General features: G+C 38.4%; 1 pseudogene; it reads left to right on the forward strand.

Annotated features, from left to right (window-relative positions):
- Nucleotides 1-14,324: 14,324 nt before the first annotated feature.
- Nucleotides 14,325-25,568, forward strand: LOC113737244 (gamma-glutamyl peptidase 5-like; annotated as a pseudogene).
- Nucleotides 25,569-26,983: the final 1,415 nt, after the last annotated feature.

The following is a 26,983-nucleotide window of genomic DNA, read 5'->3' on the forward strand; positions in this document are numbered from 1 at the left end:
AAAGATGGTGTGACGCGTAGGATTGGAATAGTCAATATTACCTCTATATAAAATTGAAGCCTTAAAAATTGGCTCTCTTATTAGCATATTATATTCTTCCTCATTTATGTGGACGAATTTCTCAAAATATTGCTAAAATAAAAAATTGTCACAAAAGTGGCGTGATTTTGGAATTTAAGGGTGGCTGCAATTCCAATACGAGGCTTCTAATAAAAGTAGTTTTAATTTGTATTTATTTTGGCTTGCTATAATTTTCTCAATTTTCTCCTTTTTTTTTTCCAAGCTTTTGCCGCTCATCTGATGAGTGGCGAAGCATTGTTTTTTATTTTTTTCCTAACGCCGCAAATTTGATTTGCGGCATCCGGAGACGGGAAATTTGATTTGCGGCGTCAGTAAAAGAGGTCTATCCAAATATATTTGGCATACAGGTGGGTAGTTGGTAATCTTCATTTTAATGATAAAGGAAGCTATCCAGAGAGGGATACTACTGACATCGCATGTCTCACCACCTGTAATAGATCAGTTAATTTCTTATCACAAATATTCTTTGAGTTAAAAATTCAGTTTATTTAATAAAATCTACTCCCCTTTGGGATTGCACCCGACGTAGATTGCGGCCAAAATATTTTTTTTTAAAAGTGAAATTGCAATTTTGTTTTTAAAGTGAAACCTTATGTACCACTTTTGCATAAGGACCTCAGCTGGCTTCTCACCACTTTTGCACATGGACGAACACAGCGTTTCCATTAGTGCTCCTTTTAAAACGTCCATACATGGTTCTTGTTTTACATGCGGTCAAACTCCGGCGTTTGATCCCTCCATTGATGATGACGATGACAAAATGCCTGAACAAGTTGATGTACCACCTCGCTCGGAGGTTCGAACAATTATAATTAGGACGAGATCTACCACACGGAAGGATTCATTGGAAATGTGACTGTTCTACCACTCCGCGCGATAAGGGTAAGAGGCGCGTTGATTGGTGATATTTAGATTTTTCAAATTTTTCTTATCGAACTTCTTGTTTTATCATCATTTAAGTTCATGTGCTAGTTATTACATGGTATAAATATTGTTCAATGCTACATTATTTATCATTATTTAGATTAACATTAACATTAAAAAATTTCAAAAATATGACTTAAGCAAATTTTATTAGTATTTTAATCGCAGACTTGATTATCATCTAAATTTATAAAATTAACATAATGTCGTATATTAATTTTTTGACAATTCTGGTTTATAATAGGATTTTAGTAATCGGGTTTAGGGATTTTGATTTTAAGATTAGGGTTAAAGGGTTTATGTTTATATTAAGGATTACACTGTGAGGGCTTGAAAATTAGGATTTCATGTTAGGTAAAACGTTAAACCCTAAACCCTAATTAAGCCTAATTAAGGTTACGTTTTATTTTTAAAAAAAGGAATGTAGCGGCGATGCAAAAAAAATAATAAAAAAACCTCATGAGCGGCGATTAAAAAAATACAAAAAAACCTTCGGCGCTGATGAAATTTGCAAAAAATATAAAAAAGGAAAACTAAAGCAACCAAAAATAAATGAAAATTAAAAATATTTTTGTTGGAAGCCTCACATCGGAGTTGCGACGACCCCTCGTCCAGAACAGCCTCTCCAATAGCACCAACTTTGTGACGATTTTTAATTTTGGCAATATTCTGAGAAATTTGCCCATTTATGTGGTCATTCCGGGTATAATTCCGTTACCAGTTGAGTGAAAAAGCCTTTTCTCTCCCGGTTCACGCACTTGTGTGTTTCCATACGTTGTCTGGCAAATTTGGACCAGAACACGATAGGCTACGCTAGGCCCAGAACAAATCTGTGGAAAGAACTGAGTCCATTAACTCATTTTACCACGGCCCAAAAAGAGAGAAAAAATATAAATAACAAAGCATATTGGAATTAAAGATTCGCAATTCTAACCTCTTCATTTGCTTTCCGCTTATTAGATTCCACCTCTTCTGTATTAAAAAAAATTCAAAAAAAATGGGCATAGTGGTACAAAAAGATGAAATCTCAGAAATTAATTGAAAAGAAAGCGAGTCTTTCAATTCAAAAGAAAAAGAAAACAAAGGAGAAAATAATTTACAGCATGAAGGAAATAATAGATAGACAGGCTACTACAACCACCTAATAATGTTGGTTAGCAGTAGACTATTTGATTAAAAAGTTGGGGTGGTGGATAGGTTTCACAAAACAAAAAGGGAATTTATTTATTTTTTACCCAAAATGTCAATCAATATCATGAAAATAGCTAGCAGAGATTTATAAATTACTATCTCCCACCACAGTGCAAGCAACTAACAGCACAAAAACCTTATTTGTGTCTTTTATAACATGCTCCGATTTTACATGTTCTTACACCTATAATGATTTATAAGGTTTATCCAATTGATCAAAATCTAGATCAGCAATTAACGGGATAAACACAAGAGTTTCATAAATTTTGATAGAATGTCTAAATCACATGTAAGAAGCCGCAAATTATTATTATTATTATTTTTTTATCTCAAAGCTCAGAATTTGAACTTGACTTTGTGAAAAAGTATTCCAGCAGCCAATCCCTAAAATGAGGAGAAACTGAAAAAGCTTGACAAGGAGTCCAGATGATTTTGCTTTATTATCCTTTGGTTCTCTACTAGGCAAATGTGTAGTAGCAGCAAGCTGTGGACTATGTTTGGTGGATGGATCAATCTCCCATCGTAGTAGTCATCTAGCATTAATCTTGCACCACTGCCATGACCTGCATTCTTGAATTCCTCATTTGCATCCTTTCCTGCCAAAAAATCCCACCGTTTCTGATAGGGTATCATTTGTTAGTAATTTTATTATTAATTTTCCCTTTTATCCCTGCCAAATATTGTGTTAATTGTTGATATCTACTTATATTTGGTATCTGGACTTAATTTCAGAGAATGAAGTAGAAAACTACCAAAAGGAGGGACTTTTGTAGAAAATAGAGACTTCTAAGGGCTTCAATCCTTGGGCCCTTGAATTGGCGGGGACCACAAAGCTATAGTCATTTTGGGCTCTTCAAAGAAAGGAACCTACAGAAACTTGGAACAAGAAGTAATTTGGAGGCTTTGTCCACATGTGTGGGGACCACCGGAGATAGCCTTTAGTCATCTTTCTTTTGGCTTTTTAAAGGGGAGAACGTAAGAAGCAAAAGGACTCCTCTAGTTTTAGTTTTTTAGTTTAGTTTTTAGTTTTCTTTCTTTTGGCTGGCCTCTGACACACGCTAGGTGTTCGACAATATTCCCCAACGGGAAAAACATCTTTTATTCCTTATTTTTTAGTAAAAAAACGCAATGTCTTTGCAATCCATTAATTCGTGTGGTGATTTAATTATGCGGCGTGGCTAAGCCTTCCATCTAGTCAAGGGTCAACTCGACGGCGCAGTCCCGAAAATCTGTGAGATCTAATTAGTTTTCACGCGTTCCTCAATTTATTAATATTTGCACGTTGTCTGCTTGAATTTTCATGGGATTGTTTTATTAATTGGATGTTAAGGGCCCGATGTTCAATGTGATTTATTAATCTCGTGCTAATTTAGTCAATTAAATCCTTAATTGTTTGATTGATTAATATTAGTGGCAACTGGTGTGTTTACACATAAGGGGAACGTGCAATCTAATTTAAATAACCCTCGTAGCGTGTTATTGATTAGGGATAGGTTTTTCTAGTTATTAATGCAATTGAAAAATTAATTCCTACGGTCGTACCTAGAAGTATTTTCTGGTTAGGGGTGATCAATGGTCGTACCTTGGTCATCTATAAATTAAAGAAAAATTGGTTGTTAGAGTTCATCGGCGACTATAACTAGCGTATTAATAAATTAAGTGAACCTCTCTTGCATCAATGATCGGATAAATGGACTGTGTCTGAGTAGTTGTATCCTTGGTTAGAATTTATTTATTCTTGATTTAATTCCTGCTATATTTGTGTTAGTTAATTAATCATTTTTAGTTGAATTGTTTAATTGTTTTTAGTTTCATTCCGGTGAAATCCCCCTTACCAATTGGAATTTAAGAGAGGCAAATATCCCCAGTCCCTGAGTAGACAACTCTACTTGCCACTGTCTACTATTCAGTAATTTTTGCCAACTAATTAATTTTGGTATATCGGATTCAGCAAATTCTTCGGAAACAGGGTGAATCAAGTAACCCATTACACACCTAGAGTCCCTGCTCCAGTACCTAGGATTAATTATTGACTGTTTTTAGTGATATTTAGGTTTTTATTATTATTATTGCACAGGTTTGATGCCCTGTCAATTTTTGGCACCGTTGCTGGGGAGGCAGTACGACCCGTACTCAAGTACCTACAATCCTGATTGGAGGGATCACCCCAACCTGAGTTATGGGGGGAACAAGCCGTCTAATTTCATGCCAAATAGACAGCAAGGACATCAACAGCAATACCAACCTCGCCCACCACCACCCCCTTCGAACTCAAGTCCGTCCCTAGAAGAGATGATGAAGCAACTACTTGCGAATCAACAGAAAACGGATTCAGACCTACAAACTATGAAAAATCAGTGGGGACAAGTGCAATCATTGCAAACTCAGGTAAATCAAATGGCCATCACGCTCAATCGGTTGGAGTCCCAAATGCAAGGAAAGCTGCCATCTCAACCTGAGTTGAACTCCAAGAATGTGAGCGCCATGACCTTGAGAAGTGGCAAGGAGGTCCAAGGACCCGACCCGTTGATTCCTAAGGACAAGGACAAGGATCAAATTGAGAAAGAGCTGGAAGAGGAGGGCGGAGATAATAAAAATTCAAAGGTAATTCCGAACTCACTCATTCCAGTTAGAACCAACCCACCTCCCTTCCCAAGCAGATTGGAGAAACCAAGGAAGCGGGACAAGAAGAAAGAGGTTCTAGAGATTTTTTGCAAGGTGGAGATCAATATTCCCCTTCTAGATGCAATTAAGCAGGTACCCAGATACGTAAAATTTTTGAGGGACTTGTGTGTCAACCGAAGGCAGTTGAAGGGAGATAAGAAAGTGGTAGTGGGAGAAAATGTGTCAGTAATTCTGCAACGAAAACTTCCACCAAAATGCAGGGACCCAGGTATGTTTACTATTCCTTGTAGAATAAGCAATACCTTGATTGGAAAGACTATGTTAGATTTAGGAGTCTCAATTAATGTTATGTCGAAATCTATATATGCTTCTCTGAAATTAGGACCTCTGAAAGACACTGGAATAATAATCCAACTGGCTGACTGAACCAATGCATACCCTGACGGGTTGATTGAGGATATTTTAGTGAAAATTAATGAATTGGTTTTCCCTACCGATTTTTACGTGCTTGACATGGATGATGAACACTCTTACGACCCATCACCTTTACTGTTAGGAAGACCCTTCTTGAGTACAGTTCGAACTAAAATTGATGTAAATAAGGGCACCCTATCTATGAAATTTGATGGTGAGATTGTTCATTTTAACATTTTCGAATTCATGAAATATCTTTCAAAATCACATGCTGGCTCTGTTTTCTCTATAAATGTTATTGACCCTGCTGTACGAGAAGTTTTTGAAATTGAAGGCAGGGATGAGTTAGAAGTCGCATTGACTAGGCACTTCGAGTCAGAGATGGCGTCTGAAATAGAGTTGAGTGAAGAGCTCAAATGTGTGATTGGAGCGTTGCAAACGTTGCCAACCACAAAAATAAGGTATGGTCTCGCACCCATTTGTACACCTGAATCTCACAAAAGGTTACTTCCATCTGTGGTGCAGGCACCTGTTTTGGAGTTGAAACCGCTGCCAAAACACCTTAATGCATACTTGGGTGAGGGGGAGACACTCCCAGTAATCATCTCCGCGAGTTTATCAAAAGTCGAAGAAGAAAATTGATTCGAGTTTTGAGGGACCATAAGCAGGCGATAGGATGGACCATCGCCGATATCAAAGGAATTAGCCCCGCGGTATGTATGCATCGGATTCGACTCGAGGAGGGTGCTAAACCTATTCGGCAGGTTTAAAGGAGACTGAATCCCCTCATGATGGAGGTAGTGAAGAAAGAGATCCTGAAACTGCTGGATGTGGGGATAATCTTTGCTATATCAGATAGCCCTTGGGTGAGTCTGGTACAGATGGTCTCGAAAAAGGTAGGGGTGACGGTGGAGTCTAATCAAGAGGGTGAGCTCGTACCAGTTCGAAAGCCCATCGGGTGGCGGCAGTGCATAGATTATAGGAAGTTAAACGCCGTCACGAAAAAGGATCATTTTCCCCTTCCTTTCATTGATCAAATGGTAGAGCGATTAGCATGTCGAGCTTACTATTATTTTTTGGATGGATTTTTAGGTTATTTCCAGATTGCTATCGCCCCCGAGAACCAGGAGAAGACTACCTTCACGTGCTCGTTTGGAACATTTGCATACCGGAGGATGCCATTTGGGTTATGCAATGCACCTGCTATCTTCCAACGATGCATGGTAAGTATCTTTTCGGAATATGTTGAGAAGATTATTGAGATTTTTATGGATGATTTCAGTGTGTATGGGAAAAGTTTCGATAACTGTCTAGATAACCTGAAATTAATTCTGATTAGATGTATAGAAACTAATCTTGTGCTCAATTGGGAGAAATGTCATTTTATGGTCGAGCATGGGATAGTTTTGGGTCATGTGGTGTCGTCTAGGGGTATTGAGGTTGATAAAGCAAAGATAGATGTTATATCTACTTTACCCTACCCTGCGAGTGTGCGGGAAGTGCGTTCTTTCTTGGGTCACGCAGGTTTCTACAGAAGGTTTATCAAAGATTTCTCGAAAATTGGAGCGCCCCTGTTCCAACTTTTGCAAAAAGAGATGCCCTTCGAGTTCAATGAAGCATGTAAAAGAGCGTTCGACAGGTTGAAGGAGCTATTGATCTCCTCACCCATTATCCAACCGCCCGACTGGAACCTACCATTCGAGATCATGTGTGACGCCAGCGATTATGCAGTGGGTGCGGTGCTGGGTCAAAGAGTGGGAAAGGCAGCCCATACTATATACTACGCATCTCGAGCCTTGAACGGAACTCAGTTGAACTATTTAACCACCGAAAAGTAGCTTTTAGCTGTAATATTTGCTTTAAAGAAATTTCGGTCCTATATACTTGGTGTTAAAGTTATTATTTTCTCTGATCATGCAGTTTTGCGGTATTTGTTGATCAAAAAAGAGGCAAAACCGCGACTTATAAGATGGATACTATTGGTTCAAGAGTTTGACCTGGAGATCAGAGATAAAAAAGGGGCAGAAAATTTGGTAGCAGATCACCTGAGTCGGATACAAGTCACCGAGGATAACCTCCCACTGAGAGAAACATTCCCCGATGAGCATTTATTTTCTATTAATTTATCTTTGCCGTGGTATACAGATATTGTTAATTTTCTAGTTACTGACAAGTTTCCTGCAGGATGGCCTAAGGCAAAAAGGGACAAGTTAAGGAGTGACGCAAAGTCTTACATCTGGGATGACCCTTACCTCTGGAAGCGTGGTGCCGACCAAATCATTCGTAGATGTGTAAGTGAAAATGAATTCCAATCTATTTTAGTTTATTGTCACTCTTTTGCATGTGAAGGTCACTTTGGACCAAAGAGAACGGCTCGTAAGCTTCTAGAGAGTGGATTCTATTGGCCGACCCTCTTCAAGGATACCTACTCATTTTGTAAGTTATGTGATAAGTGTCAACGAGTAGGTAATATTTCTCGTAGGGATGAAATGACCCAAACCCCAATGATTTTTGTTGAGATTTTTGACATTTGAGGTATTGACTTTATGGGCCATTTTCCTTCGTCTTATGATTTTCTATATATATTGTTTGCTGTAGACTATGTTTCGAAATGGGTGGAAGCAAAACCCACCCGTACTAATAATTTCAAAGTGGTTGCAAAATTTGTCAAATCTAATATCTTTGTCTTCACTTCCTACCATCCTCAGACAAACGGTCAGGCTGAAGCATCAAATCGTGAGATCAAGTCGATTTTGGAGAAGATGGTTCGACCCGATAGGAAGGATTGGAGTATAAGACTTGAAGATACCTTATGGGCATATAGAACGGCGTACAAGACGCCAATCGGCATGTCCCCTTATCGTCTGGTATTTGGGAAGCCATGTCACCTCCCTGTCGAGTTCGAGCATAGAGCATTTTGGGCTGTTAAGCAATGCAATATGGATATTGAGGAGGGTGGAATTCAAAGGAAATTACAGTTACAAGAATTGAAGGAAATTCGCAATGAAGCCTATGAGAATGCTGTGATTTATAAGGAGAAGAATAAGATATTTTATGACCAGCAGGTCTCTAGGAAGACGTTTGAATGAGGGCAAAAAATTCTACTGTACCACTCGAAATTGAAGTTATTTCCGGGTAAGTTACGTTCTCGTTGGATCGGTCCATTCGTTGTAATTAATGTCTTTGATTGTGGTGCAGTGGAGATCCAGAGTTTAAGGACGGAGAAGAAATTTGTAGTGAATGGTCATCGGCTCAAACCATATTATGATGGGGCTCCAGTTGAATGGGTGGAGACGATGCATTTGGAGGACCCGATTTGCTTGGTTTAAGCAAATTATGGGATATGTCTAGCCAAAGACACTAAAGAAAGGCGCTCTTTTGGGAGGCAACCCGAATATTGATTTTATTGTTTTTAGTTGTTTATTTCTTTCGTTTTGTCATTTCTCCGTTGGGTAGTATCAATGCTAATATCTCCTCCACTGTGACCAGGAAGTGAAATCTTGGCGTGCCCACGCGGTGATTGTGTCTCCTGAGGTCAGAGGACGAAGACCAATCTTGGCGTGCCCACGCGGTGATTGTGTCTCCTGAGGTCAGAGGATATTTTGTAATCTTGGCATGCCCACACGGTGTTCGATGACCCAAAACACAAAAAAAAAAAAATTATTTATCATTATTATTATTATTACTTTCATTAAAAGGAAAAAAAGATTATTTTCTTTTTCAACCCTAAAATATATATATATATAAATAAATAATTTTAAAAAAAAATTTAAAGAAAAAGAAAAAAAAAATTTAAAAGTAATTTCCAATTTGGACGATTTACGTTGGAATAATTTTTTGAAAAGAAAAAAAAAATTCCCTTTTCTCTTTTCTTCTTTTTCTTCTTTTCTTTCTTTCTTTCTTTCTTTCTTTCTTTCTTCTTCTTCTTCTCCGCTGCCCCTACTTTCCCCTTTTCCTTCGTTCGTCCGCCGCCGCCTCTAGCTCCCCTTCCAAAGCTAGCGGCCACCACCATCAACTCTCCACCCTGCGCACGAAGCTCCGACCACCGCCTCCCTCACTCACCTCGCGCGCTCGCCGCCCTTCCTCAGCCGCGCCTCTCCCCGTTTCAATCTCTCCCTCCTTGCGGCCGTCCACCACCGAACGCCGTAGGCGTGCTCACTCCACGCAGCTCGCCGCGCCCAAGCTCCACCAGCTCGCGCGCCTCCTCCTCAGTTCAGCTCGCGCGCCGCCACTGCCCACGGCAAGGTCCTCCATCAAGCGACCTTGTCCTGGCCAGCCCTCCACTTGCGCGCTCCCGCCACCACCAGTCCGCCCAACCGCTGCAGTCTACAGCTAACTCCTCTTCCACAGCTCGGGCCTAACTCCACCTCGCGCGCGCGTCACTGGCTTGCCCAAGCGCCACCCGCAGCCGCTGACCTGTCGACCTCCATTGGCACCACCAGCTCCACGGCCACGCACATCTCCTCCATTGCTGCTCATCACCACCTGTCAAAATTAACAGGTGGATGTATTGTGATCCCTTCTCCGATTAGCATAAATTACTGTAATTTGTGTTTGGGTTTCTTGATAGCTAATAACAGGGGTGATTTAGGCATTTTCTAGGGTAAATTTTGGACAGAGTTGGGTTTAATTGCTGCCATAGTGGGAATATTTTCTGCTATTTATTGAATTGTTGGCCGTTTGATTAACTCTTTCCTTGTGCATTTACCAGTGGTACTGGCGATGGTAGTTGTTTAACATTTGTTATTGCTGTGTTATTGGTTGCCTAATTGATGGAATTGTGAGTACTGGGCATTCGTGATTGGGTCATTTCTATTCAATTGGAGATAGTTGCTAATTGCTAATTTTGGCAAGTTGAATTGGGTAATTGACTGTCTAGTTGGAGACAGTTGTTGCTATTTTGGGTTCAATTGTGTCTAATTTGCAGTAATTTGTGCCAAATTGTGGGTATTTTGTTTGTTAATTTGGGACTTATTGAAGTTGGTTGCCTCTAATTGCCTTGTCTGGGAGTGTTTTATCGTTTTGGTTTCCTTTATTCAGCTCTTTGGAGCAGTTGTTGCGATGTTGGGCCTCGTTGGTTCTGCAATTGGCTAAGCTTGGGACACAAGTGCTTATTGATAAAATTTGCTGTGCCATTAGGGTACCTTTACGGCCTTTGGGTGCCTTAGGTGTGCATTTTATTGTTTGGTTTGGCCGTGTGATTTACTTCTTTTCTGCATGTGAACCAGTGGTACTGGTTGTGGTGTTTGGCTTATAATTTATTCATCTTATGTGCACCAGTGGTACTAGTTGTGTTAGTAATCTCGGACTGCTTTGTTTCTACATCTGACTGAATTGGGGCCACCAGTGGTTATTGCTTGCACTTGCTGTCTTGTTGGGGTAATTTTTATAGCCTGTGGGTGCTTGAATTGTGCTTTCTATTGATTAGGTCACCTGCTAGCTACCATGGTCAAACCACGGTCTTCCTCTTCTAGGTCTAGGACCCCTAGGACCCTCAGCCCCCTCCACCCCAGCACTCCATTCCCGCCTCTGACCCCTCGCACGACCCTTCCTCCTCTGGGAGGAGGGCTCGTCTTGGGCGACAAAGAGGCGTCCATATCTCTGACCCTGCACATTTTGGGAGTCATTTGGACTTCACCAGGGCAGCCGACAAGCGGCGATATGCTGCGGCTTGTGAACGGCGGATTATTTCGCCGTTATTGAGACGCCGCCACTTTGGACCTCCTAAATATTCGAGTTGATTTTGACGATTTGATTGAAGCCATTGGGTGGCTTCCCTATTCTCGTATTACTGACCGCCCGGCCTTTGTTGAGTTAGTTAGGAAATTCTATGCTACATTTGAGTTTGACCTCCCCACAGGTTACGGAGTTTCTACCCCTAATGTCATCCGGTTTCGTTTAATGGGTCAGGGGTTCCACCATTCCATTACTAACTTCAATTTGGCTCTTGGTTTTATTGATCCAGCCTATGCCGAGTCTCGTGAGTATGCCGAGAGTGCATGCGACTATGTCCAGCCCTTTTTCTCCCGTTATCGCCATATTTGGGAGGAGATGTCCGTAGATAGGGATAACTATGACCCTCGTCTATCTAAGGGTTCTTATCTAAAGGACCCGACGTCTCGCTATATCCACCGTTTTTTGGCTTATAGTTTTTCGGGTAGGTGAGATAGTTCGGGCATTCTGTCTAAACCCGAATTTTTCTTTATATGGTGCATGCATAACAATATTAAGGTTAACCTTGGGTGCTGGCTCGCTTCTCAGTTCAAATCTATTTTGCCTAAGAAGAAGCGCCCATTGATTCTTGGGTCATACATTACTCACTTGGCTATTAATTTGCATGTCCTTGATATTTCTAACCATGATTTGCATATAGCCTGTCAAATAGAGCCCTTGGATATCCCGTGTTTAGAGAAAATGGGCTTAGTTCGGGAGGGCGACGACGGTTGGGAGGTTGTTCCCCCAGGGCCGCTACGCGCTCCTCCGAGGTCATCTTTTGCCCGAGCTTCCACGGATGGCGGCGACCTCGGCCCGTCTACCTCCGCACCGCCCCCTCCCGTAGGGCTGTCAACGGGCCGGGTCCGGGCCGAAATTCATTATTCCGGACCCGGACCCGAATTACTATACCGGACCCGGATCCGACCCGTTTACCCGACGGGTCTTGTATTCTATGTTCCGGATCCGGATCCGGCGGGTCCCGAATCCGGGTCGGGTCTACCTGAACAAATTTAGCCAAATTTATAATTTCTAATAAAAATGAGAAAAAAAAATATTTGTAAACTAATTTCTAACTAATGCAAAGAAAAAATCAAATAAGAAAAGAAATCAAATTGACTTTACTCAAATACATCACCCTAATCAAATTATATTGATAAATATATATTTTTTAAATTATTAATTCATTTATATCCGGATCCGGGTCGGAATACTATATTCCGTATCCGACCCGTTTTGATGCGGATACGGGTGTGCAACAACTTCAACCTTGGGTCAAGGACCCTTTGATCAACATTGGTGGTCCGATGACAAGATCAAGAACCAAGAAGGTGAAGGAAGCTTTACGAGCCTTGATCATTCACCATACAAGCAAGGAGCAAGTTAAGTTTGAAAATTTGATGGACCATGAAGTTACTTTGTTCACTTGTACGTTTGAAGTAAATGAGTGATCTCATACTTGTTAGCTTAGTTGGTAGTTGTTTTAAGACTGTCTAGTTTAGTAGTTGTTAGGCGTTGAATATTTTATTACTTATTGGGTCTTATCGGAAAGCCTTAAAGAGCTAGCTCTTTAAGCTCTTTTATGCGGACCGAATCTCTTCCAGGTTTATGTGGGCCGGATTTTGCCCTAATTTTAGCCTATAAAAAGGCACCTCTTGTAAGAGTAAAAGACGGAGATTATTACAACCAGAAATCGTGAGGAATTTTCCTTCAAGTTCTTAACCGAACTTACTCTTGAATTCTTGAGTTCATAGCTTAGGATTCAAATCAGACTTTATCGATTAGCTTGTTCCCTAATCGTGGTGTCGCTTCATCCATCCTTATTTGCTTAAGGTTGCTGATTACCTTTGTGTGTCAGAGGTCTTGAGTTCATGAGAACAATCGAGTTCAATTTCTGTTGGGAGGAAAGATCCAACTCTGATAATTACAAGGTTGGGAGGTTCTAGAAGGGTCTTCCCCTAGGGTTGCCTATATCAGTTGGTAATCAGAGCATCAGGTTAATTCTCTTTTAATTGAAATTGTTCATATCTTGTTAGTTGTGTCTTTTGTCAAAAAAAAAAAAAAAAAACTGTATTGATTACTGTTCATCGTTACTGTTCCGAAATACTGTTCGTCATACTGTAGCGTACTGTTCACGTTACTGTTCGTCCGAGTAAAAAAAAAAACTGTTTGGGTGTTGTCTTTTTGTGTTTTCTGTCCAAGTTCTTGAGTTTGTTATACTTGTGTTTGGGTTGTTAGGGTTTAAAGAAAAAAAAAAAAGAGTCACGTACCTTATATTGTTTAGTATTCAAGTTGCTAGAGTATTGCTGGAATTTTCTTTTGAGTATTGCTGAAATTCTGTTTTGCCTATTTCTTGAGAATTGGTTGTTGTTTTTACAAACCCTAGACACCGCAACATAATTTGGAAAAATTCTTGTGTTTCTTGAACAAATTCTTGAAGTTCTTGGACCACCAAGTCTTGTTTTGAAAATTCTTGAACAATAAACCAAGAACTCGGGTTTTCTTGGAAATGGCATAACCTTTCATCCGTTTTCTTGAACTTGCTGGTGTGATCTCAATTTGTGTTCCTTGAAGAGCCGAAAAAAAAAGGAAAAAAAAAAGAAAAAAAACAAAACGAAAGAAAAAAAAAGGAAGAAGAGAAGGAATTGGCTCTCATACAAAGGAAATCAAGTTTCCAAAAAAATCGTGAGTTTCCAATTCTTGGTGGGTTCCCAAATCTTGATTAGTCTCCAAATCTTGGTTGATTTCCCAAAACTTGAGTTTCCTAATCTTGATTGGTTTCCAACTCTTGAGTTCCAATCTTGATTGAATTCCAAAGACCCCAAACGACCTAACCAGCCCCAAATACACCCAATTCCGTTTTCAAAACCAAACCAAACACCTTAGCCCAAATCGCCTTGGGAGTTCTTGAATTTCTAAAAATCGGTTGAGCTAGTTTTGCGATCCGATTTGACTGAAATTTGAGGACTGGTTCGTATGTTATTTGAACATCCCAAAAGCACCACTTACCCTCCAAAATACTGACCAGAAACTTAGCAAAACAGCAGCTCAAAAAAAAAAAGTTCCAGTTTCGGGTAGAGTTTTTCTAGGATTTACAAAATTCTGCTTTGTGTCTTATTACTTGCTTATAGGGTAATTAATTCTGGAATTTTTGAGAGTTTGAGTTGTTTTAAGAACTTCGAAAAGGAAAATTGAGAGTGAGTGTGTTTTCTTGAGTGATACACGAGTGCTTTGCAAGGTAGACTAGGATACATTTGTTTTGCAGGTTGGACAATATGTCTCAAGAGGGGAACATGCCTGAGCCGTCTGAGACCGACGTGTCACTCAAACTGGTGCTCCAAACTCTTCAAAAACAAGCGGAGAGACATGAATTTGCGATGGCACAAATATCCGACAGGTTGGCTGCCATTGAGATGCGAGGTACTGGAGATATTCCCAATAGGGCTTCAAGTGCTCAGAGTGTTGAGCATGATGCGGATGATGAGGGGTATCGTTCTAACACCTCATTCCGATCAAGGAAAAGCCACAGGGAAGCGAGGGAAGGCCGAGACCGACCTAGGAAAACCGATGACAATCTTGGTTCCATCAAGACTAAGATGCCTATCTTTCATGGGAAAAATGATCCTGAAGCTTACTTGGATTGGGTTTGGCGAGTTGAGCAAGTGTTTGAAGTCCACAATTACTCCGAAGAGAAAAAGGTGAAACTTGCAGCTATTGAATTTCAAGATTATGCATCTATTTGGTGGGAGCAAGTATGTGCCACAAGAAGGAGAAATAGGGAACAACCGATTGCCACTTGGACTGAAATGAAGCAAGTGATGAGGAAACGATTTGTACCCTTCCATTATACCACGGACTTGTACAATCGAGAGAACGAACATAAACTCAAGCAAGAGAATGAATCTCTCAAGAGGAGGGGTTCCATGCAATCTACCTCTTTAAAGCCGATTTATGCAAGAGGTGATAAGAAGGTTCATTCAGCATTTTCTAAGACTAAACTTAGAGTTGAACCACCTCATGCGGAGTCATTTTGGGAGACATATCAACGTCTTCTACACCAAAAACAAATGGAGTCAAATGGATGCTATCAAAGTGAGTTTTCTAAGAAGGAGATAGCTGACCCTATTCCCAACAAAGGAGTATCTCATCCTATTGAACCATTTGTTGAGGAGGTTGATGATGAGAAAACAATCAAGGGCGTTAAACTAGATAAAGAGATGGAAAAATCTGATGAGATGAGTGGTAAAAAGGAAGAAAAGAGAGAAAGTGAGACGATTTTGAGCAAAAATATGAGGACTTATTGTTTTTCTAACGAACTTACCTTTGCTTTATTTAGTGTTTCTTCATTTGTGCAGATTAAGCAAAGTCAAGTGAAGTTAGTCATGCCATGCTCCATTCCAAAGTCACTTGTACAATTCACTAGTTTCCATGGAGTTTGTCTTTTAGGAATTGAATCTATTTGGAACCATCTCATGGAACAATTTCAATTCAAATCTGTCCATACAAAAGGGGAATCACGTCAAATCCACCATGAAGGGATAATTCCGAAATTTGACTCTCATTTGCTACCTATGGGTCATTCATCATCTTTACCTTCTTCTGAGTATAATTTCCATCCTAACACTTGTATTTCTTATCCAGATTTTGAAGAAAAGTGTAAAAGGCTAGCAATGCCTTCTCAAGTTGAATCAATTGGTGGAAGGAATAATGAAGTGGCAAAGGGAGTATTCACATTTAAAACTTGTTCTATACCTTCTTACCATTTAGTTGATGATGTACCATTACTTCTTTACCCAATTTCTAATTTGTTTCAAGTTGAAGGTTATTTTGTTTTTGTAAGTTGTAAAGCTGTCCAAAATTTTTCAGTTTTGATTAAAGACTTACAACCTGATTTCGTGCTTATTCCAACTAAAGGTGGTGATCTTTCATGTTTATTCACACAGCCAAAAGCTGGTGGCCAAGTGCTCAATTTGTCAGCTTCAACTTGTGCTAGTTCGAGTAACCCTCATGAAGTGGAATTCAATTGTTTGCTACCTTATATGTTGGAAGATGAGAAATTGTGTGTCACGCAAGATCCCAAAGCTGTCCTCCACGAGTTGTTTAGTGTCTCATCCATGCAACAAGTTGCTCCCAATTTATCCATGCAAGATGATTCAAATCAATGTCAACTAGTGCTGGATTTTACACCTTTGCACAATCAAGGTGTCAATGTGAAGCTTCATGACCAAAGGCTAATTAGAGAGTTTTGGATTACCACTTGGGATTTTCACACGCCTAACACAAGCTCTTTCCTACCTTGGCGCATGTCCTTGTTTGAGCGCTTCCCGAAGCTGACCAAACGACATGCAACATGGCTCGTAGTCATTCGTCTACTTCCAACACTGCTGTCCTTTAAGCGCACCATCGATTTGTGGACAACTCACTTTCAAGAGGAGACTTTGAAGATTCGAGGACGAATCTTTTCGAGGAAAGAGGGAATGATGCGGATACGGGTGTGCAACAACTTCAACCTTGGGTCAAGGACCCTTTGATCAACATTGGTGGTCCGATGACAAGATCAAGAACCAAGAAGGTGAAGGAAGCTTTACGAGCCTTGATCATTCACCATACAAGCAAGGAGCAAGTTAAGTTTGAAAATTTGATGGACCATGAAGTTACTTTGTTCACTTGTACGTTTGAAGTAAATGAGTGATCTCATACTTGTTAGCTTAGTTGGTAGTTGTTTTAAGACTGTCTAGTTTAGTAGTTGTTAGGCGTTGAATATTTTATTACTTATTGGGTCTTATCGGAAAGCCTTAAAGAGCTAGCTCTTTAAGCTCTTTTATGCGGACCGAATCTCTTCCAGGTTTATGTGGGCCGGATTTTGCCCTAATTTTAACCTATAAAAAGGCACCTCTTGTAAGAGTAAAAGACGGAGATTATTACAACCAGAAATCGTGAGGAATTTTCCTTCAAGTTCTTAACCGAACTTACTCTTGAATTCTTGAGTTCATAGCTTAGGATTCAAATCAGACTTTATCGATTAGCTTGTTCCCTAATCGTGGTGTCGCTTCATCCATCCTTATTTGCTTAAGGTTGTTGATTACCTTTGTGTGTCAGAGGTCTTGAGTTCATGAGAACAATCGAGTTCAATTTCTGTTGGGAGGAAAGATCCAACTCTGATAATTACAAGGTTGGGAGGTTCTAGGAGGGTCTTCCCCTAGGGTTGCCTATATCACGTTTTTTTGTTTGACAAAATGGATCTGGATCCGGATCCGGGAAACGGAATTAAATCCCTACCCATACCCGCAATAATTTCACGGATCCGGTCCGGATCCGGATCTAGACCCGACCCGTTGACAGGCCTACCTTCCCGCCCCAACGGCCGACGATTGGATCCAGCTTCGAAACACCGTTGAGAGACTGGAGACTCGCGTTACCCATATTGGCATCAACTTGCATAACATGGTGCAAAATCTGGCTGCATTTATGCAACATGCGGGAATTGCTCCTCAGTTCGCGCCCGATCCACCCCTGTTTTGACGACTTCAGGGAAGTACCGTTGCCCTTCTCCTTCTTTTTTGCTGTTACATTATCACATTGCGAGCAATGTGTGACTTAGGTGTGGGGGGGGTCAATTTAGGTGCTAGATATTTCCAGTTTTCGATTTTTGGGTGTTTTCCCTTTGTTTTCTGTTTAGGTGTTGTTCCTTTGTTCTTTTCAGGTAATTTTTTATCTGGGTGAATATTTTGGCAGCTCTCTCTTTTATTGCTAGTTGTAGTTTACACTATGAATTGAGTTTCAGTGGCAAGTAAGAGCTTGCTCTCCTGGTGAATATTTTGAGTTTAACGACTTGGTGCAGTTTATGGCTAACTTGTTTAGGTAATGTACATATTTTGCTGGCATTGTTGTGTGGATTGGTCTCCTGTTGACCTTAGTTCTCCATATTTAGGACATGACGCAGGCTATGATCTTTAATTACTTGTTATTTTGGTGTTTTATGGTGAATAATGTATGGCTATACTCTGCTAGTGTCGCCACCCAGCAACCGGGAGTCTGCACCACAAGTGTCGGCTCTCGCGTCAAAAAGTGGCGATATCTATGAGTAAGTAGTCCTAGAGCTGTGAAAAGTTGAGTAACTGGGCTCTTGCATCTAAAAATATCAGAGTTTACGTCAAAAAACTTGAATAGCTTGGGACCAAGCATTATTCGTTCATCCAAAAAAAAAAAGAGAAAAAAAAGAGAAAAAAAAGAGAAAAAAAAAGGAAGAAGAAAAAAAGAAAAAAAAAAGATCAGATGTGGAAAATATGTTGGTCTATGATCATGTTGGTCCGCCGATCCTTGGTTCTCAATGTTGAGATTTTGGTTGCCAGTTGACTTAATTGCTGATTGTGCTAGTTAATATTTGGATTTCCTAGGCGAGTTAGCCATGAATTGGACGGGTCTATGAATTTAGGTGCTAACCGGGAGAGACATGTCTTGACACTTAGCCACTAAATCTTGATTTTGGTATAAGCACAGCTGGCAATGTTAATGTGAAAGCTAGCCATTGTTGAGTTGAGTTGTCCCCATACTTGAGGGCAAGCATGATTCAGGTGTGGGGGAAATTGATAGGGTATCATTTGTTAGTAATTTTATTATTAATTTTCCCTTTTATCCCTGCCAAATATTGTGTTAATTGTTGATATCTACTTATATTTGGTATCTGGACTTAATTTCAGGGAATGAAGCAGAAAACTACCAAAAGGAGGGACTTTTGTAGAAAATAGAGACTTCTAAGGGTTTCAATCCTTGGGCCCTTGAATTGGCGGGGACCACAAAGCTATAGTCATTTTGGGCTCTTCAAAGAAAGGAACGTACAGAGACTTGGAACAAAAAGTAATTTGGAGGCTTTGTCCACATGTGTGGGGACCACCGGAGATAGCCTTTAGTCATCTTTCTTTTGGCTTTGATAGGGCATAATTTGTTGTTAATTTCCCTTTTATCCTTGCCAAATATTGTTTTAATTATTAATATTTACTTATATTTGGTATTGGACCCAATTTCAGGGAGTGAAGCAGAAAACTACAAAAAAGGAGGGACTTTCTGAAGATAATTGAGACTTCAAATAAGCCACAGACCTGGCCCACATGGTGATATACGCGGACTGCATTTCTTTCTTACGGATTAGGAGTATCTTGGAGTGTTGAAGTGTTTGACTATCAAGAGGAAACTAAAGAAAGAAGGACTTCAGAGAACTTCACTTTATGTACACTCCTTTCTCAATTTGTGCGGGAACCACGGAGAGAAGAAAGGCATTAGTCATTTGAATTGAAAGGAAACAAACGTGCATAGAGTTTGTTTTTGTTCCTTATTCGTGGGGACCACTGGATAGATAGCTTTAGTCATTTCCTTTTGGCTATATAAGAACAATCGTAAGAAAGGCTAGGAGCTTTTAGCATAGTTTTAGTTTTCTTTTCTTTCTTGGCTCTTTTGATGGCCTGGACCTCAGTTAAATTACTTGGAGATTTTCTCATGAGGCGTGTCTAAGTTTTTCTAGTCGAGGAACAACGGAGGACTTGGTTCTACTAAATTTGTGAGATCGAATTAGTTTTTATTTATTTCCATTATTCACTGGTATTCGTCTATCTTCTGCTTTATGTTCATATGGTTGTTTTATTATTCGATTATCCTGGGCCTGGATTCTAGATTAATTCAATAACCTGAAGCCAATTAGGGTAGTTAAATCCGTAATTGTTTAATTATTCTAAACTGGTGGCAATTGGCATGATTGGGTTTGTGTCAGGGAGATAGACAGGCTAACTTAAAGAGACCCTCGTAGCGTGTTGATTGGTTAGAATTAGGCTCTTCTAATTATTCATGCAATTAGGGAATTGAACTTCTATGGTCGTACCTAGGGTTGTTTCCTGATTAGAGAAATAGTCAACGGTCGTACCTTGGCTATCGACAAATTGAGGAAGAGTTGGTTGTTTATCGCGTGTATGACAACTATAACTAATTTATCAGATAGTAACTGGAATAATCCTTGCATCTGTGATCGAATTAAGTGAACCATCTCCGAAGTTGTCTCTTGGCTAGAGTTCGTCTATTATTATTTTTATTGTGATAATTAGTTATTTGAGTTGTAGTTATTTTATTTTATTTTAATTTATTCCAAGTAATTTAGTTACTCTCATTTTCAAAAACCCCCCATATCTGGAACTTGAGAAGAAATTAAATTATCCCCAATCCCTGTGGATTCGACCCTGCTTACCGCTATATACAGAATTTGTATTTTATTTGAGCAGGTATCTATTATTGCACAGGCTCGACACCTGTCAGGCTTTTTAAAGGGGAGAACGTAAGAAGCAAAAAGACACCTCTAGTTTTAGTTTTTTAGTTTAGTTTTTAGTTTTCTTTCTTTTGGCTGGCCTCTGACACACACCAGGTGTTCGACAATATTCCCCAACGGGAAAAACATCTTTTATTCCTTGCTTTTTAGTAAAAAATGCAATGCCTTTGCAATCCATTAATTCGTGTGGTGATTTAATTATGTGGCGTGGCTAAGCCTTCCATCTAGTCAAGGGTCAACTCGATGGTGCAGTGCCGAAAATCTGTGAGATCTAATTAGTTTTCACACATTTCTCAATTTATTAATACTTGCACGTTGTCTGCTTGAATTTTCATGGAATTATTTTATTAATTGGATATCAAGGGCCCGATGTTCAATGTGATTTATTAATCTCGTGCCAATTTAGTCAATTAAATCCGTAATTGTTTGATTGATTAATATTAGTGGCAACTGGTGTGTTTACACATTAGGGGAACGTGCAATCAAATTTAAATAACCCTCGTAGCGTGTTATTGATTAGAGCTAGGTTTTTCTAGTTATTAATGCAATTGAAAAATTAATTCCTACGATCGTACTTAGGAGTATTTCCTAGTTAGGAGTGATCAATGGTCGTACCTTGGTCATCTATAAATTAAGGAAAAATTGGTCGTTAGAGTTCATCGGCGACTATAACTAGCCTATTAATAAATTAAGTGGACCTCTCTTGCATCAATGATCGGATAAATGGACAGTGTCTGAGTAGTTGTATCATTGGCTAGAATTTATTTATTATTGATTTAATTCCTGCTATATTTGTGCTAGTTAATTAATCATTTTTAGTTAAATTGTTTAATTATTTTTAGTTTCATTGCGGTGAAATCCCCCTTACCAATTGGAATTTAAGAGAGGCAAATATCCCCAGTCCCTGAGGAGACGACCCTACTTGCCACTGTCTACTATTCAGTAATTTTTGCCAACTAATTAATTCTGGTATATCGGATTCAGCAAACTCTTCGGGAACAGGGTGAATCAAGTAACCCATTGCACACCTAGAGTCCCTGCTCCAGTACCTAGGATTAATTATTGACTGTTTTTAGTGGTATTTAGGTTTTTATTATTATTATTGCACAGGTTTGACGCCCTGTCAGTTTCATGCACTGGAAGGGGAAAAAAAAACAAAGATTGTCCTTACCCGTGGTGATGCTTAGGGTCACGTTCACCAACATGCACATAATAGAAAAGCTTCATATAATTTAGTGTATGTTTCACCAATCTAATGACTCCTTAGATTACTTTTTTTAAGATAAGGGGTAAGTGTGATCATCTGTTTACTATCCTGCATTTTATTAACTTTGTAATTGTTTTACACAGATGATGGATACTAATTCCCTCTAATTATTGTAGTGTTGCAGAAGTTTTGCGTGATCCATGTTTCATTGATGTAAATTGAGGTCAAGTCAATGAAGTAGCTCATATTTTGGCCACTTTACCAAAACATTAACTCTGTTGAATATTTGTTGGAACTCTCCTCTTACTTTTATTCAGCAAAATTGTGTTGGACAATTTTCAATAAATTTAGCAATAAAATTTTTATTGTTATCAGAAAAATTCCCTCCAATAGGCCATATATTTGGGAAAAGTGCTACTAGGTGATGGAGATCCTTGTATTTCCATTGCCATGTTTTTTTTTTGTGCAAATCAAGGGGAGTAAGGACTTTTATTCAACAAAATCGTGTTGGACAATTTCCAACAAATTTAGCAATAAAATTTTTATTTTTATAAAAAAAATTCCCTCTAATGGGCCATATATTTGGGAAAAGTATTACTAGGTGATGGAAATCCTTGTATTATGTGCAAAATAAAGGGAGTAGGGACTTTTATTCAGCAAAATCGTGCTGGACAATTTCCAACAACTTTTGCATTAAAACTTTTATTGTTATCAGAAAAATTCCCTCCAATAGGCCATATATTTGGGAAAAGTGCTACTTGGTGATGGAAATACATGTATTTCCATTGCTTTTTTTTCGTGCAAAATAAGGGGAGTAGGGACTTTTATTTAGAAAAATCATGCTAGCAACTTCCAACAAATTTAGCAATAAAATTTTTATTGTTATCAGAAAAGAGCCCCCTCCGGCCTTTATGAATGGGAGAAATTGAAGACTTAGGCATCAATTCTTCCCCCCTTTTCAAGCACCAGGTGTCGCTACACTCGCACCACAAGGGCCAATCCAAGGCAATTCATTAACCCGGCAGAAGATTACCTGAATGCACTTTTTGGTGATCTTGAAGAGAAGCATTAAAACAAGTGCATTGAGAAATATGTATGAGAGTTTTATTTCCTAACATCCATTATTTTTCTTCTTCTCATGAATTTCCAGCTTGTGGACAATTAGATAGAGACATTTTCTTGATGAATACTAATTTTCTGCAGGTACAATTGTTGAGATGCCTTGAATCAGATCTTCGACCCTCGCTGAGCTGTTCAGGGGTCTCTATTAATTACCGTATCTGTTTTATTTCGGGTCTTGTTTTGGGCCTATTTTTTGGGTCTAGTCTGTTTGGTTGTATATATATACACCTTATTTTAGTCTGTAAACTATTCCGATTACAACCCTAATAAAATCTGATTTCCCCCAAGTTGTTCTTGCCTGTTCTTGTTTTGTTCTTCTGTTCCGCTGCATCTGGTATAACAACAACTTTGACTTTGACAACGAAGAGCCGCTGCCTGGCTGTTATGAGTGGGAGAAATTGAAGCCTTAGGCATCAATTCGAGTTCCATCAGTACCCACCTGGTTACCTTGCAGTGTCTTTGGGTCTTTAATTTGGTCTAGGAAAAATGTTACTATGTGATGGAAATCCTTGTATTTCCATTGCCGTGTCTTTTATGTACAAAATAAAGGGACTAGGGTAGTGAAAAGCTTGTAGATTAATGATCTGTAACATGTTAGAGGAGATCTTGTGACTTATAGAAATGTAGTTTTTCTTGAATTGCACCAATTTGCGAGTGCAGGAGTAGAGTTATAAATTGATCTAGCTCTTTGTAGAAATGTAGTTTAATATGCTTTTTCTCCATTCACAATTTGACTTCAGAGTCTAATATTCTGGATGGTATGACTACTAAAGTGAACGACTAATTTGTCTACCATACATTTGGCAATGATTTTCTAGACTCATTCTGAAAGAGATTAAATTAGACAACTTGAAAGCAATAAGGTTTTGGATTCAACTATTATCTGTGTCCAAAAGTGAGATTAATCTAGTGAGTTTCCTATTTGCTATGAAGCCAAATGCTAATTCTGATTTGAGATTTATTTCATATTTTTCTGTTTGATTTATTTCATTTGTTATTGTGTTTATTGGGTTACCAAGAACCCTATTGTTCTTGTTAGTCAATTTCTTGGGACCAGATCTAACAATGTCACTAGTGTTTAGTTCCAATTGCCTGAGAAGATATAAAAGCCACATTTTTTAATATAGATGTTGAAATGTTGATGAAGGGCACTAATACAATCCATGAAGATATTTCATTATTAAGTTGTGTGCCTTAATTACCCCACTTTCAAAATTTTATCAATTCCAATCTCCATTACACAATCTTGAAATGGTTAAATCACTAACATGAGCTGCCCCGGGCAATTCTGCTGAGCCCTCGATCTTACATGACTCTCACCAATGCTTGGCGTAATTATACGGATCTCTCTTGATAATTCACGTCTTAGTATTTGGCCATATCTTTTAACCTTAATGAAGTGATTTGTATGTCAGATAAGTTTATAGAATATGATATCAAATTTGAGAAGAAATTTGTTTTTTTTTTCAAATGCAAAAAAAAAAAAAAAAGATTCCTAATGTACTTAAGCTTTTGGAGCAATTATCATTAAACAATAATAACAAGAGACTAGAAGAAGCGTGCTTATTGTCGTGTATGGATTGATTTGGCATGCAAAATTGTAATGCATTTGGCTGACCTTGACAAAAGCTGAACTCTTAGGTGTTGTAACTAATTTGGGACTATAAATTAGTTACTCAGTGACATACTTGAAAGCGAAAGTGAAAGCTAAAGTTAATTGATTGAATTTATCATAGTTCCATCCTGTATAATTGATAACCTTTCTTTCCTTTTTCTTTCTTTCATTTGAATTATACTATTAAAAGTAACTCTAATTGATATGATAGCATGGTTGGTCACACAACTAGCAAGGAAGGGGGTAGGGTGAAAGAAGAGGGAGTGGCGGGAGAAGGAGGTGGGGAGAGGAAAGGAAGAGAAGGAAGGCCGGGAGAAGAAGGGGACAGAGGGAGAAGGAGGGTAAGGGAGAAAGGGGGAGGGAGGGTGTTTAGTTGAGGTGGGGACGACAACGGCAAAAGTAGAAATGGTTAGAGAGGGTGGTGGTAGAAAAAGGAAATAAGTGTGTCTTTTTGAATATTTTGGAGTATTTTTTTTAATATAAATTTTAGAGTGTTTAAACAAATTACTGTAGGTGAAGTTGAAAAAAGAACTTTGTGTAATTGAAACAAGTAAAAAAAAAACTCCTACCAAACAAACCCAATGGTATATAAATAAACCTCAAAAGAAATTATTAATAAGACTAAGAAGAAATGGAGAAAGAAAAAAAAAAGATAAAATTGAAATATTTATACTATGTATGTAATATCTAATCTTTGATGCTTAATGAGAAATTGCTATTAAAATTAGCATGTACTTCAATTATCTTTGATAAATGTACACTACCTTTTGATTTCTCATGATGATTAAAGATAAATAATTTTTTTTTATAAAAAAAATAAATGTTTAATCATAAAAGGAATTTGACTAGCACTGGGAGTTGCAGTGATGCTCACGGGACGGACTTCTGAATCTATCCGTTGCGGCTTCCGAGTCTGCTCAAACAATTGGATTCCACGAAGAGAAAAGTTCTGGGAACGTGCTTTGGTCACCAGACAGTGGGACGTGCACTGGGAGGAAAGGCTGGTGGCGCAGCAGCAGGTTGGGACATTGGAGTCACTTCACATCATTGAAAATGCTTCCTTTTCTCTCCGTTATTGAATCCCACCATGATGAGGTTAGGGAACTTCCTCCGAAAGCAGAAGTGCTGGCCTGGTCTTGTAGAACAGGGGTAGAGATGTTTAGATATGGTGATCACATCCTGGGCATTCAAGGTCATCCTGAGTACACTAAAATATTCTTCTGCACTTGATTAACCGGCTTCCGCAATGCAATCTCACTGAGGAATCATTTGCCGATGAGGCTAAGTCTGACTTGGATGCTCGTGAACCTGATGATAGGGAGACGTGGAAGAAGTTGTGCACCAGCTTTTACAAGGGTAGACTGTGATGAGGATTTGGTAGACTGTGACTGGAATAATTTGGGAAGTTAAGAGGATCCACTATCTAGGATTTGGATAGGGAAATTTCTACATGCACATTCATATTAATAGCCTGCAAAGAGACCATATGGAGCTCGCATTATAGGGAAATTACTGGGTGGCCTTGCCCTCGTCACGCAGGGTTGCCCATGATTTGGTGACGGTTTGTCCTTTTTTTTGGCATATGTTTTATGGTAATAGGAAAAATGTTAAGTGATGATGTTAGTTGGCTAGTAATAAAGTTTAATAATATTAGTATCGAAATATTTATTAAATTGAAAAATATGTATTATGTAATTCTCCACTACAGTATGCTTATTAATAGAAATTACTGAGAAAAAAAGGACACTAAAGAGAACTAAAAAAGAGGGAAAAATGGAAATAATTGAAAAAATCAAAGATGATGATATAGAACAAAAAAGATGTTATCATTATTATACTATTAAAATGAAGAAATAGATAAATAGATAAAAAAAAAATAGTAGCAACGAATGCATCTAAAGAACATTAAAAATGAAGCAATCTTTTTAATTATTTCATAAATGAAAAAAGGAAAAAAAATTGAGATGCAGAAAAATCTAAATAGAAAGGGATTTGGAGTGGAATTGGCACTAAACTATTTCACTAAATTGAAACAAGAAAAGGAAAAAATCTGAAATGCAGAGAAATATGGAGTAAATTATATAAAATAATTTTTTAATTATGCACTCTATATTCAATTGTAAATGATTTATTTTTTTGTGAGAAATTGAGAGGAATTTGGAGCATGATTAACACTAAAATTGTTTAACTAAATTGAAAGGAAAAAGGAAAAAAATTCAAAATTTAGAGAAATTTGGAGTAAAATCTAAGAGATGAATTTTTTTAATCATGTCATGTTTATTCAATCGGAGTTCACCATATCCAATACAAAAGATATCATTATTATTATTATACTATTAAAATTAAGTAATAAACAAATAATATACAGAAATAAGAATAAGCGTCTAATCAAGAGATCCTTTATTTTTCTTTTAATGTAAATATAAAATATGTGGAATAAAATTTATAAATTTGGAACAAATTTCATGTTGGGATTTTATTGTGACATTATGGTTGTTCAAACACTAAATTAGATTTGAATAAAGAAAGGAAGGAGAAAAGTGAGAGGTGTAAAAGGAATTTCGAAGTAGGATTTATATTGGCATTGTTTTATCACACAGCCATTCAAACACTAAACTAAATTTGAACACGGAAGGAAAAGAGGGAAATCAAAGATGGAATCAAATTTGAAGCAAACTTTATCTTAGAATTTTTTTACCAGACCATGCCTATATTTATTTTAGAATCTTTTATTAGACTATGTTTATATTAATATAGAATTGTCTCTGACCATATTTATATT

The sequence above is a fragment of the Coffea arabica genome, chromosome 3e (assembly GCF_036785885.1).
Source record: "Coffea arabica cultivar ET-39 chromosome 3e, Coffea Arabica ET-39 HiFi, whole genome shotgun sequence".
NCBI classification, from domain to species: Eukaryota; Viridiplantae; Streptophyta; class Magnoliopsida; order Gentianales; family Rubiaceae; genus Coffea; species Coffea arabica.